The sequence below is a fragment of the Meleagris gallopavo genome, chromosome 1, assembly GCF_905368555.1.
Source record: "Meleagris gallopavo chromosome 1, MGAL_WU_HG_1.1, whole genome shotgun sequence".
Classification (NCBI taxonomy): Eukaryota; Metazoa; Chordata; class Aves; order Galliformes; family Phasianidae; genus Meleagris; species Meleagris gallopavo.
The window spans coordinates 55,336,713-55,342,712 of NC_139404.1; the positions used below are offsets into that span (position 1 = coordinate 55,336,713).

General features: G+C 46.3%; 1 protein-coding gene across 4 annotated transcripts in view; it reads right to left on the minus strand.

The window, feature by feature from the left end:
- Nucleotides 1–5,745, minus strand: part of TBXAS1 (thromboxane A synthase 1) — a 246,457-nt gene extending 240,712 nt beyond the window's left edge. For 2 of the 4 annotated variants that reach the window (XM_085228350.1, XM_085228340.1), the window contains exon 1: nt 5,571–5,689. The gene's annotated coding sequence lies outside the window, so the exon portion shown is untranslated. Of the gene's footprint in view, nt 1–5,570 lie in introns of all 4 variants that reach the window. The other 2 variants (XM_085228360.1, XM_085228344.1) reach the window with 2 other exon arrangements.
- Between the last annotated feature and the right edge of the window lie 255 nt (nt 5,746–6,000).

Sequence of the window (6,000 nt, forward strand, 5' to 3'; positions counted from 1 at the left end):
GGATTCTGCTCAAGCTCCTTTTTGAGATAGGCATGAGAGGCTGGTGCCCTGTTGACTCTCTTGCCTTTGGAAATATTTACTATGCTCCCCAATGTAAATATTTCAAAATACTTATAATTGCAGGGTGAACAATCATGTCAGACACTTTCAGATAGCTGTAAGAACACAAAGGGTGCACTGAAGCACAGAGAGCCATAGTGACAAGACCTGAGCATCTCTACACTGTGGGCCAATCACAGAGGCAATATAAAGTACATTGAAACCCTTATCTGAACACCTGCCCCATTCAGAAGATATTCTCTATCTAAATTCATGCATCACATGATGAAAAATTCTTGGTAGATCGTGCCCAGTATTCCCAAAGGCCTTCTTACTCACATGAAAGAGCACAAATAACTAACATGCAAACTGTAGCCTCTTAAACGCTACGGAAGGTTGTATGAAACACACCTATGGCTTTGCTCTAGTTCAGCCATTTGTAGCCTCCATTTCATCATTTTTTTCCCTGCAGTCCTTTCTGCTGGCCCCTCGTGCACTAATTCGCAAATCAGAATTTCCTTCAGCTCCCTCCCGTTCATTCTCAGCAGATAGGTTACAACATACACAGGCATGCATAACTGGTGAGGGGGCAAAAATAGAAGAAGTGAATAACAAACTTGCACAATAACAAAACCAACATTTCCATATCTGAGCTCTTACTGCAAATCTTGGCTTTTTTTTCTTTTTTTTTTTTTTTTGCCAAAGCACTTGTTCTTCATTTCTACAATTGTGACAAATACAGGTTTTACTGGGGGCAAAGAGGGTCAAGACCTCACAGCAAGAAAAATGATGTTCCAAAGCTATGAAACTCAAAAGGATCAGGGCCAAAATCCTAATTAAGCTATTTTAATTGCTCAATTAAAAAAAAATGCATGTTTTTCCTGCCGTCTCATGAATCTGAGAGTGAATTTGTGATTTCTGAATGCTTGAGGTTAGAAATACTTTCAAAAGGGCATGAACCCAATAAGCTGACCCGTTAGCCACATGAAAATAGGTTAAGTGGAAGACTAAGTAAGGTGGCATATGAGCTGAAACAGCAAGAACTTAGGCTCAACAAGATTTCAGCCCTGCTGATGCTCATATTAACCTGTTCTCTCAGAGTGATACATAGATGAGCTCCAAACCTAACACTCACAGTGAGTGCAGCCTTCTACCTCCTTCCTATCTTCTGCTGCCAACTGGGAGATGAGCCCAACTCTAAACTGCGGCTGGGCTATATGAAGAAATAGGTAACCTTCTCAGTTTCACTGGAAAAAGAATTCTATGGAAAACTTTAAGCCATCATGCTTTGTCTTCATACTGGCTGCTGATCAACGCTTGGGTTCGACTTGGAAAACCATGGCCCTGTGACAATCTGAGAGGAGTGCTTTGTACTCACCACAGAACCTAATGAAGTCTTCAAGCTCCAAGGGTCTTGGGTGTTGTTTTTTTTTAAACAATTCTTAGATGTTTCTTTCTACTCCGAACATGCTGCTGCCTTCCTTACCTTCACTCAGTTAAGGACAATAAGCTCAAGCAAGGGATTGCAATGATAAATCTGCTCTAGCTTGAGCACGGCCAGCACTCCTGGCACTACCCACAGTTAACTTCAACTCTTCTCCCTCATTATCTGACGTGTTCTTTCTAACCCAGAACACCACCACTCACCAGCACTGCCACCTTAACCTGCTCTCACAGTTACATTCTCAAAGCAACCCAGCTGACACAGTGGGAGCTAGTAGGTACCAGCCAAAATTTCAGCTAGATGCTAGCTTGGAGAGGCAGATCTGTTAGACACACACCAACAGCTACAGTCCTGCCCAGGTATGCTGGAATTTCTATATGTGAACACTATACAGATACGTACCTTTTCTAGAGTAGAAATCCCACAGAGATCCCCTAGTGTACCAGGCATTGCCTCAAAAGCCCTGGCCTGTGTTAGCTCAGGCTACAACAGCAACCACGCAATAGAGCTGGACTAATTGAGACAGCCTGGGGGTGAAGGGATGTTATGATGAACTCTATTTCCCTTACCCTTGTAAGCAAAGTGACACATGAATGCAAGATGCCAGATGGAGTAAGCTGGCTGGAAATGGAGAAATGCCTAGGGTTTCTGGAGGGACCTAGATTTATGCAAGACTGGAAGCCAAGGACAGAAATGGCAGAGACAGACAGGACTAAGACCTCCCCATGCATTTGATGAGGTATAAAATCTACTGATCATCTCTGCCCCGGTTTCATAGTATCATAGAATCGTTAGAGTTGGAAGAGAATCTTAAGGGTCATCTTGTCCAACTCCCCTGCAATGAACAGGCACAGTCACAACCAGATCAGGGTGCTCAGAGACCCATTCAGCCCAACCTTGCTCAGATGTCTGCAAGGACCTCTGAGCAACCACCTCTGTGCAACCTATTCCAGTGCCTCAACATCTTTAATTGTAAAAAACTTCTTATGTCCAATCTAAATCTCTCCTCTTTTAGTTTGAAGCCACTTCCCTTTGTCCTATCACAACAGACCCTGCAAAAGAGTCTGTCCCCTTGCTTCATACAGACCCCCCTTTAGATACTGAAAGGCCGCTTTCAGGTGTCCTTGGAGCTTTCTCTTCTCCAAGCTGAACAGCCCCAGCTATCTCAGCCTGTCCTTATAGAGAGGTGTTCCAACTCTTGCACTACTTTTGTGGCCTTTCTCTGGGCACGCTTCAACAGATCCATCCCTCTCCTGTACCAAGGACTTCACATCTGGACATAGCTATGTCATTACTGAAGGCAGCCAGGCAGGACCTACCTTTGTTTTCCACTGGCCAAGTCTGCAAAGCAGCTCTGCAAACCCATAGAGGCAGATACTCCAGGGGCCTTGCAGTGCACGTGGGGCTTTCATATGGGTTGCCACCAGGAATGATGCAGCTGTGAGCCTGGTCCAGGCAGAGGCACTCTGTCCTTGGATCTGAGTGGAGAACTCCAAGGGTAAAATATTGTTCTTCTCTTAGTAAATGTAACTCCAATTAACCTTATTGGACTATTGTGGGTACACTGAGAAGATTACACTCCTTAATGTGCAGTTACAGCTGTATTGTAAATGCAACATTACATGTTTTCTATTATGGTTCAAGACCACTATGCTCTTCAAGACTGTTATAAACCTCAGAAAACAGGGTTTATAATGGAAACACTGAAACACTCACTCTAAAAGCCCCGGCAGAAAGGAAATATAGCTATAAATTCAGCTTCTGTTTTCTAGCATACACATTGACAAGGTATGAATAATATGTATTGTTACAGTTAGACAGATGTACACATTGCTCAGGGTAACCTTTGTTGCAAAAGTGGAGGCTGGAAAAGTCTCTAAATGAAAAGAGCAACCTTTTGTCTTGTCTTTAACAGAGTTACTACAATTGCAATAATGACAAAAACAGAAATTTAGTAGCCTGTGCACTAAGGCTGATTTCTGATTGCACTGTGGCTGGATTCTGAATGCACAGCTCTTAAAAAGGGTGGGTGACACTTTGGCAGACAGTGAGAAGGAAAAGGTACCTCTCTCCCACACCCATTCAGCCTCTCTATTTTGAAAATAATTGACAGTTTGGATACTGTTCAAATGACACGGCAGATCAACTCACCAGCTATTGCAAATCTAGCAATTACTGAGCTTGATAATGTAAAAAGACACTGATCTGCTTGGCAAGAGAAAGATGGGCAGGTAACAGTACTATTGCTGGGGCTGTCATATTTGGGAATTTCTTCAGATATCAACAGCAACTGCAGCAGCGGGTCAATATGATACCATTAGCCACCTCATGCTGTTTGATTTCTGATGTGTATCACGAATGGAAAACAAAACCACTTTTAGGGAGGTACGCTGACGTCAGGTGCAACAGGGAAATCCGTGCCCATGTAGATGCAGCAGGGGCATACTTGATATCAGCATGCAGGGAAATGCTCCAAACACAGACAAGTTGTCAGCAAATACTGTCCCTGTTGTTTTTTTAACTAGTGTTGCTCATGCATGGGAAAAAGGTACTTGAATGCATAGAGGTACTTTCCGTTTCAGTGCCACTTTCCCAGAAGGTTATTTTCTATCATCTATGCATTAGAAATGTCTGACACTATGATCACTGAGAACATAGGATGCACCAGAAGCCTGTGAGGAGCAGCCCATGTGCCCTCCCTATCACAACAGCATGAGTTTGGAGCTTCTTACCAACCCTGTTGCTGTCAGTGCAGCATCCCCATCTAAGATGCACACCCCCTCCTGGTGGGTATGCATTCAGGAGCACTATCCTTAGCATTCTTACATTCATTTGCTTCATACAGGACATCTGCTTGTCAGCTCTGTGCCACGGTTGTGCAAGCCCAGCCCACAGCTGTACCTCCATGCTGACCTCGGAGCAGGAAGGGAACAGCCTTGCTGTCCGGACCTGTTCTGCACTTGGCAGCCTCTGCAGTGATTAACGGCAAAGCTTCTTTATTACCATTAAAAGGGCAATACAGCTCTTGGCAGAACTGGGAACTGCCTCTTGCATTGTGAGCCCTTCCCTATCACTAACTCCTGTCTTTGCTTCCACATCCTTTCATTTAAATAGGGTCTGGCACCAGCAGCCTTAGCTAAAAAAATCCACGTTGTTCCTGCAGTACATGCAGTCTTCAGCATCACCATTAAACTATTTGTAGAAAGGAATACAGCTGTGTCATTCAGCCCAGCACCCATACATGTGACGTGCATTGAGCCCTGGGAGGCCGACAGAGCATTCCTGCACCAAGGATTTCCCGAAGCTCTCTGAGAATTTTGCTCTCAGGTGTAAGGACCAGCAGCAAGGCAGGAGGAGCTCCCAGGGCAGCCACTTGTCCAAGGATCACAAGGAGCCATGAACATACAAAGCTGCTTCTCCTCCTTGCACTCTCCTGATGGCAGCATGCAGCCAAAGCGTTTCCAGTGTTTGCAATGCTGGTCATGGGGATCGATGCAGCCTGGGAATTGCAGCTGCCTATGGCTCTGCCACTGTGCAGCAGCAGCAGCAGAGACATCGGGACAAGGAAGTGTACGCAGGAAAAAGCTGCTGCAGATGCTTACGCTAAATTTATGTTTGGCTATTTCTTTCTACTGAGACCTAGAAAATCGAGTTAAAATGAGGAGGGGAAAAAAAAAATAAGAAAACGAAAAGGAATTATAAAAGCAAGCTTAAATAGAGCAAGAAGTTGGACGTCATAAGACCCTTATTCACTAGAGAAAGATCTCCAGTCTCTCCAGAGAGTGGGGTTTCCTCCCCGCCTCCTTCCAAGACTGAATGAATATTTATTCCCACTAACCTTCTCCCAGCACAGCCAAGCAGCCGCTCTTCTGACCGCAGCTGCAGGGAGAATGGCATCCCTGTGCCACTGCTGCCACGTGCTCGCGCCGCAAACGCTGCTATGAGCCAACCCCAAGCAAGACGGGTTGCACAGGAGCAAAAGGGCAACGACTGCCGACCCGCAGCACGATGCCAGGACGGCTGATAGGGAAGGGGGATCTGCAGCCCCCCTCATCCAACTCCACAGCAAACGCCGGGAGATCCTTACCTGGGTATTTCTCCCATGCTTCTCCCACCGGTTCCTGGTGTGGCTGCCAGCAGGCAGCTGCACTGCAACACCCCGCAGGGAGCGGTGCACAGTGCGGTCGCCCTGCCTCCCACGGCACACACAGGTGCCTGGGGAGCTGCCCCCGGCGCTGTAGCCGGGCAGGGCCGCCGCAGGACTACATCTCCCAGAAGGCCTTGCGCTTCTCCTCCCTTGCGGCCTCCCGCTGCCCCTCTCCGCGTACTATGGGGGTTGTAGTGCCCCGTCCTCCGCTCCCGTGCTCCATGTCCTTGCCGTGAAAGGGCTTTGCGTGGCTGCGTAGTGGAAGGAAACAGGCACTCTGACATCTACTGAATACATAGTTTAAAATATATGTGTGTGTACAAATACAAAAGCAAGACACAGCATGTATTTTTGCCTACAGTAAGGGGAA